Below are 17,341 nucleotides of genomic sequence, written 5' to 3' on the forward strand. Positions count from 1 at the left end.
ACTTTTTTAGATTTATTTTATATTCATTTCACGAAGTGTAAGATATTAGCAAAAACCATCCATTCCCTCAGAAGGTATTTTCCCATATTGGGATACTGTACGCTAGTTCTTGCAGAAGAAGAACAAAACTACTTTATAAAAAACAATATGTTTTGAGAGGTTTGTAACATTGTGTTGCTCTTTATATGTAAAATTTACTTCAGTATGAGAAAAATGGAAGTATCTAACACATCTGACATGTAAACTATAATGTTAAACAGTTGTTTCAATTAATATTAACATATTGATTTTGTAGCTTGCAAAACATACTGAATGGCAGTACCCAGAACAATAAAAAAAGGAATTACATTGAGCAAATCATTCACACAAAATCATGGGATTAGTAAGGTTTTTGCGAGTAAAAGTACAGTAGGCAATTGTACTTTAGCTTCATGCTGGTAATCAATTTCAAAGAAGGCAGAGTTCATTTATAATTTGACCGGATTGGCAGGAAGAATGAATAGTAAGGCCCCACTATCCCTTAGTACACACAAATTGACATTTTGTTCAATAATGCCAATCTTAAACAAGAAAGTCCAGTCATAATTTTCTGTCAGGGGTACTGATAATCATGATGTGTTAGTCTGCACCTGCAGAATACGTCAGTCCTAAGGTACTTCAGGCCAGATCAGGGTCAGAGCTACAGGAGGGGATCTGGTTAATGTTCATGAAATGGACTTGCAAAAAAAAAAGTTAGAACATTTATGGAGGAGCTGTGTTGTGTATAAAAGCTTCTACTTCAAAAGGCAAACAACAGAAACACTGGATTTCTTTCCTGCCAGGTTCAGCACTTTGGAAGAGTAGAAGTAAAATCATTCCTGGTGATCACACCTTTTGAGAAAATGCCTTCATGGTTTTATTTTTTTCTGGTTTGTAAGAACAAGTTTTACATTTAAATTTAAGTGGTTAATGGTATGTTAAGAACAGCCCTTTAATCAGCCTTGGGTTTTGAAAAGAAAAAATACATTTTCAATTTCAGCCTTTTATCTCCGTTACTATATATTCAAAAAGGAGTTAGATGAGGTCCTTACTGCTAGGGGGATCAAGGGGTATGGCGAGAAAGCAGGAATGGGGTACTGAAGTTGAATGTTCAGCCATGAACTCATTGAATGGCGGTGCAGGCTAGAAGGGCCGAATGGCCTACTCCTGCACCTATTTTCTATGTTTCTATGTTTCTATATTTCATCTGCTTTCCTGTAATGATTACAAAAAATACAGAATATATTTATCAATATTTCAAAGGGTGTGTGAGAGAAACAAATAACTAAAAGGAATAAATGGTCTTTAACCCGAAGGAATGTTTGTTTCCTACTGGTCTTTAGATAGTTTAATTTTCACCCTTTTGTTTGACAAGAACCTGTTAAATGCTATTAGAAACATTTGCGCTCCCATTGCTGTACAGGTGAAGAATGTGTGACTGCATCAAACATGCAGCTCGGCAACAGTGGTACAATCTGAAATGTTGGTTTTATGCTGCTCCATAAAGTAAGTCCTGAACGTGTAGAGAATTTAGAAAGATACAGCAGACTAATTAAAACAGTATCTCGTAATGCTATTTAATTGTGGCGAGATTCTCATTCAGTATCTAAGGTTTAGCCATAAGTGATGACTGGCATAGCAAAATACTACATCATTGTAAAAGATACAGTGCTGTCAAACCATTTCCAAATTCTTAAAAATATCTGCAATTGATATAATGCACATATTTTCTCAAAACTGATAAATACAAGGAGGCTGAAATTGATGGCCTTACTGCCCACTGCCTCCGACATTCCTCTGGTCGAACCGCCCAGTGCCACTTTCGTCGAGGCCTGGAGTGGGCGTGAGGGGAGAGCCGCCAGGAAGCGCCCACTGACGTCAGCGGATGGCTGATGCGTGTAAGTACACTCCCACCCGCCGTGATGCCATATTCATGCGGGCGGCAGGACGGCGGTGGACCACTGAGTGCATGCAGCTCTGTCTTCAACGGTAAGTGTGAAGATGCTGTAAAAAAGGTTAGTGAAGTTTATTTAAATTATTTCTTTACAGATACTTAGCTGGATAGGGTCCACTGAAGGTCGTCAGGTTTTTTTTTGTTTTTGATGCTTTTTATTTTTAGTTCTTTGACCCTCCGTGGACCTGACTCCATCCTCGGCAGCATTTGGGCAGCAAGCGTCTCTGCTGCCGAGAATGAGAGCTCCCGCCGGCTGCCGCCCAGATTGGCAACATACATCGCAAATTTGCCGACCTTCGAGGGACCTGGGTGATGAAAACCCCGCCCAAAGAACCGTCAGGGACCTTGGCGGCCATCGGCGGCACTTTGGTGGGCAGAGGCCTTCATCAAATTCGGACCCAAGAGATTTATTTACCTCTTTCAATAAAAGTTTAACATTTTCCTTGCATGTGCTGTATATACCATACAACAACAGCAAATCACTGAAGTCCTGTATGACTAAGGAATGATGAAGGAAGTTTTGTCTGTGATTTTAAATCACTTGTGCACTGTCAGCTTGGAAAAAAAGGAAATCATCGCACACAATCAGAGCTGATTTATTTGTAGGTTTGCTTAAAATGTCAGATCCAAAGAATAAACTTACAAAGAAAACTATAAACTCTATAAATGTAGTTGATCCAAAAATAAATCGGTTTCCAAATATGAAATGTGGAGATAACCTTACAGCATAAATTGGAAGTTTAAATCTTAGCAGGACAGAATTAGTAGTTGACATAGCCCATGAACAAAGAAAGGCTGCAGAAGATACCTTGATGAGGTACAGCAATTGAGAATCTTCATTTATTTATAATGAAATGTTTTGTCTTAATAGACAACATTTCTGTTAGTATACCATAATCTTAGCTGCAAATTTATTTTAAAAGTCTCCTTACTATGGCCATCTAATAGCAACATTTAGGATTTGAACCACAATTTTCTCTTCAACCTAATCATTACAAAAATATATGGAGTGTATGCTCCAAACTACATTTGGATACATCTAATTGATAAATCCACTGCATTTATGCTGTTGTACGATTCCGTCAACAGAAGAGAAGAAAATATGGCTGCACCATGAAAAGACTTGCCTTCAACCTAACTACCTTCCATCCCACTCTTTTGTCCCAATGAGTGTGCAGGCAGTTTTGATGTGACCATCTTTATTTATACTGTATCTTTATTTGGTTTAACAGAAAAGGATCTGCGCAAAGTAGGGGGTGGGGAGCGGGGAAGGTGGTTAAAGAGGGGTAAATGGGAGTGGCAAATTCAATTCCTTTTTAAAACAGTCTGCAGAGACATGCAACAAAGAGTGTTTCTCTGGGTAAAACTGCTTGAAGAGAGACAGTCTGGAATTTGCCGTGTTATTTTGGCCCTCTATATCTGATTGTAGAGTCCACAAGTGTGCAGACTTTGGGACATTTACATTTTATATCATTGGGGAATAAATTAACCCTTTGTTTAATCGATGTGATTGAATTTCACTGTGTATAGTGGCAAAGGGAACTGAATAACTTGATTCTACCTACCATAATTTTTATAGGACAAAATCTTGCATCACCTTGTCACTCAACTTGCTGACACAAATCACCCTCATTGCTGAAGAAAAATTAAGTTCAAGTTATGTTTTTTAAATTGTAATTGTTTTCATTTTTGAGCCTAGGATATAGATGTACCATACCTGTAAACACAATATTTTGGGATCGTCATTATCTTTCAATTGCCATTAGCTTTGCGAAGGGGGGAGAGGTGAAGCTGTCTTTTCTCATAGATAATGGAGGTTTCACTGCGTTTACTTTTCCTGGTGCTGCTGTTTCCATTGACCTTCCTCCGGAGAATTGTCCAGTGTGGCATATCATAAAAAAGTGGGTTTTTTTTGCAACCTAATGTTTCAAATGAAGCTGCATATGCCTTTTGCATATCATTTTGTCAAACGGGAAGTGTCTTGTTCAAATGACAGAAACAAGATGGAGTACCAGGTTTTACATGGTGGCTTCAGCTAATTATTGTACATGTTCCTTTTGCAAAGATTGTCCCAAAGAGTTTTACAAATGCTATTGCTTTTCAAGAAGTGATTTGCACCTCAAAAGAAATGTTCAGATTTTGATTTTTTTTTTTAATGGCTCCAGAGCTCTTTTCTTATGTGATGGGAATTTACTTTAAAAACTCCCGTCATCTTTTGCTGTGAACTGACCATTATGAGAAAGTCAGCACTGAGTATCTAACATTTCTACTGGTGTTGAGGATTACTGCATTATTATGGTGTAATACAGTCTTGTTACTAATAGCTGTTACAACTTGGCCTTTGCTTTCTGTCTGCCACTTGAACTGACTGAACTGACATGGATTTTCAGTGGTATTTGATACTTTGACCTGTTGCTCTCTTTAAGGCTTAGAAAGTAAACACCTCTTTCCTTGATTGAATAAAATACCATTAAGGCCTAATAATTTGTCTGGGTCACTGTGCAGGGTGCATAGTTTTAGTTCATTGTTTTTCTAACATAAACATTTTCTAGTTAGCTTTCCTGTTGCTTGAGAAAATTGACTTTTAGTATAACAAGTACAAATCTTATCCTATGACACTCCGTATAAAATATTAGTTTTCAAATACAAACAGAATTTTCAAGCTTTGTTTATTGAAAAGTTTCATTAAGTCAAAAGTGCATTGATTTTTATCCATTCAGTTGTAATGGCTAAATTGTATTAAGCATTTCTTTTTCTAAACATGATTAATATACTATAGTCATCAGCGACTTTGTGGGAATTTTCAGAATTTATAGTATGGATGCTGTACGAAGTCAATGTATAAGTGAAAGTATGGGTACTGCCAAAATTGCTTTGTGTAAATGAAATAGTCGTGAGTAGTTCTTTCGAAACCAGATTTTATCAATCTTCTCTTAGCATAGATTGCAATTGTAAATCCTTTTAACTGAAACTACATTTAAACTAGTATCTTTGTTCTCTTTGTCTGTAATTACAGGGTACAATATATGAGATTCCAGATCTTTTTTTACTATTGTTAAGGTTGTCACAGAAAATATTTTGGTGACCAATGTGTACAGCACTTAGGAAATGTCTTTAGACAGTTTAATCATTGTTTGTGTGACCTAATAGTTTTGAAATTTCACAAACCATTAAGTGATTATCTCCTTCTGCATAATTTTGGTTAAATGTAACCAACCCAGGAAAAAATCAATACATTCAAATGAGAAAAGTCAGCCTGTAGCATCCTCTCTAGGGAATTGTATGCAAACAGTTAAGGCAGAGTATTAGAATGCTTTTGAATGAAGAAAATATGGAAACTCTCTTGAGTATTTATATTGCAACCTTTAACTACTTGTTTTACATTTGAGGAAAATAACCTGTGTAAATATTCCTTGTAATGATTAAGAAAATGAGTTTTCTATTTTCAGAGTTGATTTATTCCTGAGTTCAAAAAACAAATAAAAATTTGAACCTTGTAAAGTGTTACAGGATTTCAGGACTAATTCACAGCAATTCTGTTTCCACTGGGATAGGAACAGGACAATGGGGATTGCTTTATGGAGGATGGGAGTTAAACTGGTATTAGATGAATAGCATTTTTATGGGGTGAGAAAAGAATATTACTTCATATTATTCTAAACTCATAGAATCATTCTGCCCATTATTCCTGTGCCAGCTCTTTGAAAGAGCTAGCCAATTAGTCCCACTTCCCTGCTCTTTCCCCATAGCCCTGCAATTTTTTTCTTTTCAAGTATTTATCCAGTTCCCTTTTGAAAGTTATTACTGAATCTGTTTCCACCACCCTTTCATTCAGTGTTTTCCAGATCATCATAACTCAGTAGAAATAAAAAGGAAAACCGGCAGAAATCTGAGATTTAAAAAAAATTCTGGGAATGCACATGAGGAGGTTGAGCATCTGGCAAAGGAAAGGTTTTCATCCAAAAAGTGAAACTTTTCTTGTAAATACTGATTATTTATTATGCATTTCCAATATTTTCTGTTTCTAGCTTTCATTTACATAATTAAAATTTGGGCATGGATTACAAATTTTAAGAATAAAGTTGTATACTTTGAAATGAATTACTGTGCTACATGTAACTGAAGTTGAATAATTTCCACACATTTTTCATACCAGCCTTTTTTTTAAAAAAAATTGCAGACTACTTTTTCACTTGTCATAGCTTTTCATGTAAGATTCAAGGGAATGACTAGTGTAGCACCAGAAGACTTGGGGTTATACTCACGCCTGAATGACAAGTAGAGTAAAAACTATCTACCTGATTCTGTTTGTTTGTATTATTTGCTTTTGAGACTTAAACAATAGGAATCTTGCACATTGAGAAGAAATCTGAGCTAATGGAGTCAAAATGACTCCAGGATCGCAGAAAGGTTAAGCATTCTTTAAAATGTTTATGCAAGTCTGCTTTAAGTATAGCTTTCAACCTTTTCCAGATGTAACTTGGACATCACAACTGTCTGTCTGGCACTTTAGTGGAAAATGACCCTGATCCTTCTATTACATTAATAGTAGTGGCAACTTTGAGGATCTTGATCCAGCCACCTACAGTTGATCCTCTCCATAACCTTTGCCTTTTGGAACTGTACGGTATCTATGTCTTTACAGTGAGAGTGTTTTGTATAGTTTCTATACTAAAGCTCAGAATGCTAATCACTCTTCGGAATTCTTAGCTCCTTTAGCCAGCTTCTTATTTTTTTAGAGTTCAGCTCACTGCCTGGGCTGAGCAGTCTTCTAATATTATAGTCGTTATGCTACTTAGATGTCGAGAGTAGTTTTGCTCTTCCTTCTTTTCTCCAATTTTCTCCCTCTCTTGAAAGTACATTCTTGTGTTAATTGTAGAATTGCTCAGCTGCCAGCACCTTTTTGGAATCTTAGTCAAGTGGCTAACCTTTTGTGAGTTTAGACAATGAGATAGTGAAAATTGACAGGCTATTCAGTATAACAGCTGGGTTTTGATCTAACCCTTACCCAATGCCCACAAGTACACTTTTTCCATCAGGGATTACTGGATGGCAGTTGGTAGGAAGAATCCTTGCAATATTTTTCCCTTCCTTGATCAACAATTCTGAGGTCAGTTGTACAATCCCATTGCCTTCCCAGCTGAGACCAACTAACTCATCACAGAGCGAGTATGAAACTTGCAGGGTTTCTAACCTGAATGGCTCAGCTCCACACCAGATATGCATTTACCTACTGAGCCAATGAAGTGCTCTAGTAATAGCTTTGTTACATATTGCTTACTAAAATAAACACTGTACACAACATTACATTTATTCTAATACAAAAACAGCACCTCATCTTTCATTTAGGCACTTTACAGCCTTCTGGGGTTCAACAATTTCAGACCGTAACCCCTGCCTCCTTTTTTCTGTTTCTTTTCTCTTTTTTTTCACGGCAGTTGTTGATGATTCTGCCATTTCCATTTACACCCTATCTAAGCTCATCTTTTGTTTCTTAGCTTGTCCCATTACCATTTACTTTTGCCTTGCACCATCATCCCTTTTGTCTCTTAATCTCTTCTGACTTCCACCCTATCACAGACCTTCCCTTTTGTTCTTTTCTCCCCTCCCCCCTTTCCCTGCCCCTACACTTACTTAAAAATCTGTTACATCTCTAACGTTTTCCAGTTCTGACGAAGGGTCATCGACCTGAAACATTAACTCTGTTTCTCTCAAATCCCTACAAATCCCCTGGGAGGACAATGTTAGCGTCCTCGACCAGGCCAACATCCCCAGCATCGAAGCACTAACCACACTTGATCAGCTCCGCTGGGCAGGCCACATTGTTCGCATGCCAGACACGAGAGTCCCAAAGCAACGCTCTACTCGGAACTCCTTCACGGCAAATGAGCCAAAGGTGGGCAGCGGAAACGTTACAAGGACATTCTCAAAGCCTCCCTGATAAAGTGCAGCATCCCCACTGACACCTGGGAGTCCCTGGCCAAAGATCGCCCTAAGTGGAGGAAGTGCATCCGGGAGAGCGCTGAGCACCTTGAGTCTCGTCACCGAAAGCATGCAGAAATCAAGCGCAGGCAGCGGAAAGAGCGTGCGGCAAACCAGTCCCACCCACCCCTTCCCTTAACGACTATCTGTCCCACCTGTGATGGAGACTGGTTCTCGTATTGGACTCTACAGACACCTAAGAACTCATGTTAAGAGTGAAAGCAAGTCTTCCTCGATTCTGACGGACTGCCTATGATGATGATGATTTTCTCTCCACAAATGCTGCCTGATCTGCTGAGTATTTCCAACATTTTCTGTTTTTATTACATTTCTCTACTCATCTCTCCGATCACCGCCCCCCCCCCCTCCACCCTCACATTGCCTATTCTCCTTTTTCCCTCATCCACTTATTTCAGCTTTGATTTGACACTTTATTTTAACTTATTTTGTTTTAGCAGTGTTTTATCTGGTTTCAGTGCCTTTGCCCTCTTTTCATTTGAGGTTGATCTGGAATCCATGTAAGTTAAAATCAGTCAATGGTCTGAAAACCAATTCCAAAAGTGGGTTGCGACATTGGTGAGAAATCAAATTATCCTGTGATTTTTGGGGGGATAGTTGGCAGCCTAAGTGCCGAATGAGACAAGATAACAGTGGTACCACTGAATAGATTCTCTCATTTCTATTTAAAGGGCTAATGAAGGAGTCCTTAATGTTATATCTAAGGCTGTGGTATGTCAGAGTTTTCATAGTGAATCACCACTATATCTGTAAGAACATGATCGGTTGCAGTAGGCTTAGTTTTAATGGGGTAGAATTTGGACAGTACAGAGGTGTGCCGCTTTTATCTGCCTCAAAGTGCTCCAAAAATTTTCGGGCCAAGTTTGGCCGCTCCCTCGCCTCTCTTCGATGGTGGCAGAGCGTGGCCACTGGATTCTGGGGCGGAGCCAGGTTCTGCCGCTGAAAACAATGCCAGGACCTCTGCACATGTGCGCTAGAGTGTGCGCGCATGTGCAGTAGCTCCTCGCCCCCAGAATCTGTGAGAGTGTGCTGCAGGCTGTGTGGGAGGGGCCGAAGCGCGCCGCCTCTCGCCCTGGCCGAATGGTCTCCCACATCGGTGGCCCACTGCCTTCCCGGGTTGTGTTTTGGTAGGACTTGTATTTTTTATTTGTTATTGATTGATTGCTTATTACTTTGGTCTTGGTGCTTTCGGTGCAGGGTTCCTTCTATTTTTTATTTGTTAATTAATTGCTTATTACTTTTTGTGCTTTGTTTAGTGCTTTGTAAGTCGTGATGCTAGGTACAGGTCCTCTCAGCTTCCTTGTATTGTGTATTTGTTATTGAATGCTTATTTTTGTGCTTTGTTTAGTGCTTGGTGTTTTAGAATGTACTTACCTGTGCTGATTTCTGAACTCTCCACAAGGGTTTTCTGTGCGATCACAAGTGGCCACATACGCTGGCCTAAGTTAGTTTGGAGCAACTATTAGCTGTCCAAACTGGCTTAAATGGCCAAAACAGGCGTAGGTAGCTGAAAAAAAATACCAAACTTAAAAAAAATCCTAACTAACTCACTTACACTGGCGCAAATTAAATGTGCAGTATGGGGATTTTTAAAATACTCCAGAAAAATCAAGTTGCTCCAATTATTGAGTAGGAATTCAGCTTTTTCATTTAGATATTTGTCACTGAAATGGAAATAGCAATTGCTTTATTGTTGAAAAGATTAGAACTTATCAGAAATAAAGTTGTAAGGTGAGTACTGTATAGTGCAAATCAATATGATATACAGTTTCTTTCAAAGCAGAGCTAGATACAGGCTTCATTGTTCTGTGGAATAGTTTCATTATTTTGTACTCAACTAAGGTCACATTTTGAAAAATGTTGACGCATAATATGATTAAATTCTTTAATGCAACTTGATTAAATTCTGATTAGAAATATAAAATGTAAAATTGATACATTATCTTGACCTACAAAGAAAAGTGTGGTAGAATGTGACACATCAGCAATCAACTGCATGGTAACTGATTCAGAACTGTTCTGGGAGAGAAGGGAAAGAATAAGGTGGGGGAATTGTAACATAGTATCAACTTTTCAAATGTCGTTGCAGTAATAATAACAACTTGTATTTATATTGTGCCTTTAACATAAAAAATTGTCCCAGGAGTGTAATCAGGCAAAAACTGACACCGAGCCAAAGGAGGATATATCAGAAGAGGTGAATAAAAGCTCGGTCAAAGGGGTAAATTTTAAAAAGGGTCTTAAAGGAGGAGAGAAATGTGGAGAGGCAGGGGCTGGATTTTCGGCTTTTAAGATTTCGGGGCATTAATGGCGGCGGGGCGGTCCTGATACCGCCTGCAAAAAGTTTGCGTCTCAGTCAGCAAATTTGGGCAGCTGGGTCCTGAGTGTGGGGGGTGGACATAAAGGGAGATGTTGCACACCTCTCTTAGAGCGCGAAGCCGGCTTAGCATGCAAAAATCCCGAGCTAAAGAGCTGGCCTGGGAGCGCTCCAAGAGAGACATGGGGAGAAAGAAAACCCACCAAAAACATTCCCTCAAAATAACTCACGCCGCCACTACATAAATCGAAAAAAAAACTATTCCACTGACCTGAGGTCGACATTACTTACCCCTCTGCAGCTGCTACAGCCTGGATTGCCTGTTTTCACAGGCGGTCCCAGCACAGCGCTCTACGCAGCGCTCTACGCAGCGCTCTACGCAGCGCTCTACGCAGCGCTCTACGCAGCGCTACGGGTCGGGCGGGAGGCAAAAATCGATCCGGTGTCACAACCAGGGGCGTTGCACACCGGCTCACCTCTTGCGGGCGGTAATGCTCCGCGCCCTGCCAAAATCAGCCCCGAAAACCCCGGCGGGGTGCAGGAAGCTGGCCACCCCCCCCAGAAGAGCTCAGCACCACCATTGCTGCCCCTCAGGGGCGAAAACGGAGGCAGTGAGGAATGGAAAATCCAGCCCATAGAATTTTAGAGCGGGAATTCCAGAGCCTTGGGCTTAGATGGCTGAAGGCACAGCCGCTAATGGTGGGGATGAAGGGAGTAGGGGTGCAAAAGAGGGTCGGGTTGGAGGAACACAGACTTCTTGGAGGGTTGTGGGGCTGGAAGTTACAGAGATAGGGAGGGGTGAGGCTATGAAGGAATTTAAACATATGGATGAGAATTTTAAATTGGAGGCATTGGGAGATTGGAATGATCCTGGAGTAGTGGTCAGTTTTGGTAGAGGAGAGTGAGACCCAATAATGCTTGATGTGGTCCAGCCAGATGTGGTTATGGAAGGCTAAACCAGATGTACACCAGATATACATAAGAACATAAGAATTTGGAACAGGAGTAGGCCATTTAGCCCCGCGAGCCTGCTCCGCCATTCAACAAGATCATGGCTGACCTGGCCGTGGACTCAGCTCCACTTACACGCCCGCTCCCCGTAACCCTTAATTCCCTTATTGGTTAAAAATCTATCTATCTGTGATTTTAACACATTCAATGAGCTAGCCTCAACTGCTTCCCTGGGCAGAGAATTCCACAGATTCACAACCCTCTGGGAGAAGAAATTCCTTCTCAACTCGGTATTTTGAGGTTGTGCCCCCAAGTTCTAGTCTCCCCGACCAGTGGAAACAACCTCTCTGCCTCTATCTTGTCTATCCCTTTCATTATTTTAAATGTTTCTATAAGATCACCCCTCATCCTTCTGAACTCCAACGAGTAAAGACCTAGTCTTCTCAATCTATCATCATAAGGTAACCCCCTCATCTTCGGAATCAGCCTAGTGAATCGTCGCTGTACCCTCTCCAAAGCTAGTATATCCTTCCTTAAGTAAGGTGACCAAAACTGCACGCAGTACTCCAGGTGTGGCCTCACCAATACCCTGTACAGTTGCAGCAGGACCTCCCTGCTTTTGTACTCCATCCCTCTCGCAATGAAGGCCAACATTCCATTCGCCTTCCTGATTACCTGCTGCACCTGCAAACTAACTTTTTGGGATTCATGCACAAGGACTCCTCGTAGGACTGCTCCTGGGCACGGCCAAGGGTGCCATCAGCCGGTCCAGGCAGCGGGCGGTCGAGGGGGTCGTTCAACCTGACTGCCTGCCTCTCTTCCGCTCTTACATCCGGTCCAGGGTGTCCTTGGAGATGGAGCAGGCGGTGTCCACCGGTACGCTCGCGGCCTTCCGCGAGAGGTGGGCACCGGAGGGACTGGAGTGCATCATCACGCCCGGCAACCAAATTTTAATTTGATTTTACGTTTTAAAGTTTAATTTGTTTTAATTGCCGCTGTTTTTAGTGTCCCCTTCCCTTTTATAGGGGGCACTGGGGAAAATTGTGAATTTAGTGCCCCAAAAAAAAAACCAAAAAAAGAAAAACACAAAAAAAAGGGGGGAAAAAAAAAAAAAAGGGCCTTGTAAATGTCTGGAGTGTCACCCAGGTCGGGTGGCACCGTTTAATGTTTTATGTTTTCGCAGGTAAACTCAAAAGAGTTTCATGCACAAGGACCCCCAGGTCACTCTGTACCGCAGCATGTTGTAATTTCTCCCCATTCAAATAATATTCCCTTTTACTGTTTTTTTTTCCAAGGTGGATGACCTCACATTTTCCGACATTGTATTCCATCTGCCAAACCTTAGCCAATTCGCTTAACCTATCTAAATCTCTTTGCAGCCTCTCTGTGTCCTCGACACAACCCGCTTTCCCTCTAACCTTTGTCTCATCTGCAAATTTTGTTGCAGTACACTCTGTCCCCTCTTCCAGGTCATCTATGTATATTGTAAACAGTTGTGGTCCCAGCACCGATCCCTGTGGCACACCACTAACCACCGATTTCCAACCCGAAAAGGACCCATTTATCCCGACTCTCTGCTTTCTGTTAGCCAGCCAATTTTCGATCCATGCTAATACATTTCCTCTGACTCCGCGTACCTTTATCTTCTGCAGTAACCTTTTGTGTGGCACCTTATCGAATGCCTTTTGGAAATCTAAATACACCACATCCATCGGTTCACCTCTATCCACCATGCTCGTTATATCCTCAAAGAATTCCAGTAAATTAGTTAAACATGATTTCCCCTTCATGAATCCATGTTGCGTCTGCTTGATTGCACTATTCCTATCTAGATGTCCCGCTATTTCTTCCTTAATGATAGCTTCAAGCATTTTCCCCACTACAGATGTTAAACTAACCGGCCTATAGTTACCTGCCTTTTGTCTGCCCCCTTTTCTAAACAGAGGCGTTACATTAGCTGCTTTCCAATCCGCTGGTACCTCCCCAGAGTCCAGAGAATTTTGGTAGATTATAACGAATGCATCTGCTATAACTTCCGCCATCTCTTTTAATACCCTGGGATGCATTTCATCAGGACCAGGGGACTTGTCTACCTTGAGTCCCATTAGCCTGTCCAGCACTACCTCTCTAGTGATAGTGATTGTCTCAAGGTCCTCCCTTCCCACATTCCCGTGACCAGCAATTCTTGGCATGGTTTTTGTGTCTTCCACTGTGAAGTCCGAAGCAAAATAATTGTTTAAGGTCTCAGCCATTTCCACATTTCTCATTATTAAATCCCCCTTCTCATCTTCTAAGGGACCAACATTTACTTTAGTCACTCTTTTCTGTTTTATATATCGATAAAAGCTTTTACGATCTGTTTTTATGTTTTGCGCAAGTTTACTTTCGTAATCTATCTTTCCTTTCTTTATTGCTTTCTTAGTCATTCTTTGCTTATGTTTAAAATTTTCCCAATCTGCTAGTTTCCCACTAATCTTGGCCACCTTATACGCATTGCTTTTTAATTTGATACTCTCCTTTATTTCCTTGGTTACCCACGGCTGGTTATCCCTTTTCTTACCAGCCTTCTTTTTCACTGGAATATATTTTTGTTGAGCACTATGAAAGAGCTCCTTAAAAGTCCTCCACTATTCCTCAATTGTGCCATCGTTTAGTCTGTGTTCCCAGTCTACTTTAGCCAACTCTGCCCTCATCCCACTGTAGTCCCCTTTGTTTAAGCATAGTATGCTCGTTTGAGACATTACTTCCTCACCCTCAATCTGTATTACAAATTCAACCATACTGTGATCACTCATTCCGAGAGGATCTTTTACTGGGAGATCGTTTATTTTTCCTGTCTCATTACACAGGACCAGATCTAAGATAGCTTGCTCCCTTGTAGGTTCTGTAGCATACTGTTCTAAGAAACAATCCCGTATGCATTCTATGAATTCCTCCTCATGGCTACACTGCGATTTGATTTGACCAATCGATATGTAGGTTAAAATCCCCCATAATTACTGACGTTCCTTTTTCACATGCCTCCATTATTCCCTTGATTATTGTCCGCCCCACCGTGAAGTTATTATTTGGGGGCCTATAAACTACGTCCACCAGTGACTTTTTCCCCTTACTATCTCTAATCTCCACCCACAATGATTCAACATTTTGTTCATTAGAGCCAATATCGTTTCTCACAACTGCCCTGATATCATCCTTTATCAACAGAGCTACCCCACCTCCTTTCCCTTCTTGTCTATCTTTCCGAATTGTCAGATACCCCTATATGTTTAATTTCCAGTCTTGGCCACCCTGCAACCACGTTTCTGTAATGGCCACCAAATCATACCCATTTGTAATGATTTGCGCCGTCAACTCATTTACTTTGTTTCGAATGCTGAGTGCGTTTAGGTAAAGAGTTTTAATACTAGTTTTTAAACCATAATTTTTAGTTTTGACCCCTCCTGCAGCCCCTTTATATTCAAACATATTGTCCCTTCCTATCACCTTGTGGTTTACACTTACCCCAGTGCTACTCTGCTCTGTTGCCTCCTGCCTTTTGCATCCTTTCTTGGGGTTCTGTTCATCTGAGCTCTCACCCACTCTAACTTGCTCAGAGCCCTCTCCTGGGTTCCGATCCCCCTGCCAAGCTAGTTTAAAGCCCTCCCAACCGCACTATCAAAACCACACGCGAGAACATTGGTCCCGTCTCTGTTGAGGTGTAACCTGTCCGACTTGTACAGGTCCCACCTACCCCAGAATCAGTCCCAATTGTTCAGGAAACTAAAGCCCTCCCTCCTACACCAATGCCCCAGCCACGTATTTATCTGACTAGCCTTCCTATTTCTACCCTCACTAGTACGTGGCACTGGCAGTAATCCCGGGATTACCACCTTTGAGGCCCTGGCTTTCAATCTTACTCCTAGCTCCCTAAACTCAGCTTTCAGGACCTCACCCCTCTTTCTACCTATGCCGTTGGTACCAATGTGGACCACAACCACTGGCTGTTCCCCTTCCCTCCCCAGAATGCCCTGCAGTCGCTCAGTGACATCATTAACCCTTGCACCAGGGAGGCAACACACAATTCTGATGTCACTTTTGCTGCCGCAGAAGCGCCTGTCTGCCCCCCTAACTATTGAATCTCCTATCACTATAGCCCTTCCCGTCTTCTTCCTCCCCCACTGTGCAGCTGAGCCACCCACGGTGCTGTGGACTTGGCCCTGGCTGCACTCCCCACAGGCATCACCGCCCTCGCCAGTCGTCAGAATAGAGTACCGGTTGGAGAGCGGGATTGCCTCAGGGGACTCCTGCACTACCTGCCTCGCCATACTCTTGTGTGCGACGGTCACCCATTCCCTCTCCTCCTGTACCCTTTTTATCTGTGGGGTGACCAACGCCTGAAACGAGCTATCCACGTACCCCTTGTTCTCTCGGATGCTCCTCAGCGCCTCCAGTCCTCGCTCAAGCTCCGAGACTCGGCGCTCGAGTTGGAGGAGCTGGAGACACTTCCTGCACATGTGGTCATCCCCGCTGCGGGAAGCATCCAGGAATTCCCACATGGCACAGGTGTTGCATTCCGTTTGAACGAGCTGCCCTGCCATCCCACTAGTTACCATTAAATTATCCAGCAAAAACACTGACTCCCACTACACACACTAAACAGCTATTTAGTAATTTATCCTCTTATATATTAGAACACAAAATCAAAGAGATATACTCACCAGCCGATCAGCCAACCACTTACCAGCTTGGCTGTGACGTCACCTTTTGATTTCTTGTCCCTCCTCCCCGCACTGCTCGCTCACCGACTGCCGCTGGGCCTTTGTAGGCCGCTGACCCCGGACTGCCGCTGACGCTGCTCCTCCCCGCACTCTGACGTCACCTCTCGATTTCTCACCCCTCTATCTTTGTCTGCAGCTGGTTGGGCTGGTCTCTGGGCCTCCGTCTCCTACTCTCGCACTCCTTATCAGCTGCTCTAGTGTCAGCACTGGTAGGAAAAACGAGACAAAACAGCACCTGCCACCCCCGCTTGCCCGAACTCACCCACTTACCAAACTCACAAATGCTACTCTATGCTGCTGCACTCTATGCTCAAATCTGCTCTCTTTGGAGTTGAGGGTGTGAAGATGGAGCCATAACACAGGGCCTGACAGGAATGAAAGAGTGTAAACATAGAAACATAGAAAATAGGTGCAGGAGTAGGCCAGTAAAGAGTTCACTGGCAACAAGGGCTTCAATGTTGAAGGTAAGGGAGTGATTGAGAAAATCAACAGCTACAGAAGTGTTGTGGCAAATGGAAGGCCAAAGACTAGAGAGGTGGCAGCTTGAAAGTGCAGAGGCTGATGCAGAGGAAGTGGGATTAGAAGATGTAGGGAGATGTGAGAGGTGAAGGATACGCGGAAGTGACTTTGTCTGTGATCAAGACCATAGAGAGGCCATGAAAGACGGGAAGATCAAAGAGGTGACTGTTAATCTGGGTTTATAGGGAGGGAGAGATTTATGATGCATTTGAAGGTAGTGAAATAAAAGGAGAGAGGGCAAGGTGACTTGAGATGGCGATTCAAATCACCAAGGATGAGTAGTCATCCAGTGCAGAGGTTTTGAAGGAAGATATCTCTGGGAGAAACCCAGGATAGGCCTTTGGGGGATGTGGTGGAGAATGAGGACTTTAAAGGTGCGACAAAACGGATGGACCAAGGTAAGGTGCTTGAAGGAGGCGAAGGTACCAGAGGATCAGGGAGATAGACCAAGCTGTGATTTGGTGATGAGGGACACACTGCCACCGCAGTGGTTTGGATGTGGCAGGTGGTGGAAAGTATCGCCAAGCAGGCTTACCTTCAGTAAGTGACCACCCATGAGACAAGTTTTTGTCAATACCAGGCTGTCAATGCAATCATCCACTATTAGGCCATGGATGGCAATGGTCTGTTTTGAAAGTAAACAGACATTCTGGAGGGAAATGTGGAGAGAAGCAGTGACTGATAATCTACTGGATCTGCATGGATAAAGCAAAACATTAAAACGGTTTGTGTTGGTATTGCCTAATGAGAAATTAATTACTTTTGCCTCGATAGAAAAAGTGGAAGCATTGGTACAAGCATTATGCTGACCTTCAGAGTGCT

At 42.2% G+C, this 17,341-nt stretch overlaps 1 protein-coding gene across 4 annotated transcripts in view; it reads left to right on the forward strand.

The window, feature by feature from the left end:
• Nucleotides 1-17,341, forward strand: part of ldah (lipid droplet associated hydrolase) — a 414,051-nt gene that overhangs the window by 77,124 nt on the left and 319,586 nt on the right. The gene's annotated exons all lie outside the window — the stretch shown is intronic.

Source organism: Pristiophorus japonicus, chromosome 7 (assembly GCF_044704955.1).
Source record: "Pristiophorus japonicus isolate sPriJap1 chromosome 7, sPriJap1.hap1, whole genome shotgun sequence".
Taxonomy (NCBI): domain Eukaryota; kingdom Metazoa; phylum Chordata; class Chondrichthyes; family Pristiophoridae; genus Pristiophorus; species Pristiophorus japonicus.